Source organism: Brassica oleracea, chromosome C9, assembly GCF_000695525.1.
Source record: "Brassica oleracea var. oleracea cultivar TO1000 chromosome C9, BOL, whole genome shotgun sequence".
In the NCBI taxonomy this organism is placed as follows: domain Eukaryota; kingdom Viridiplantae; phylum Streptophyta; class Magnoliopsida; order Brassicales; family Brassicaceae; genus Brassica; species Brassica oleracea.
Genome location: NC_027756.1, coordinates 23722595 through 23722923, shown reverse-complemented (window position 1 = coordinate 23722923; position 329 = coordinate 23722595).

Below are 329 nucleotides of genomic sequence, written 5' to 3'. Positions count from 1 at the left end.
AGCTATTCAGATAAACAGAAAATGTGTTCTCACCCAGAATCATTCTGACTTGTCCACTGCTCCAGCCTTTACTGTAAAATGCTTCAACATTATCCATCATCTCAAACTTCTTTTCTCTGTCATCAGCGGGTGGCTTAGGGCGGATTTTGTCTGCTGTTACAGTAACTCTCTTTTGGTCCGCAAACAGTGTTACTGCCACCTTCTCTACCCCATCACACAGATTTGTAGCAAATACATTTCCAGGATACCAGATTCGACAAGTAGCGTCATCGCTAGTTGCAATCTCAACATCTGCCCCGTTTTCAAAGAGAGTAGAAAGTGGTGAAGAT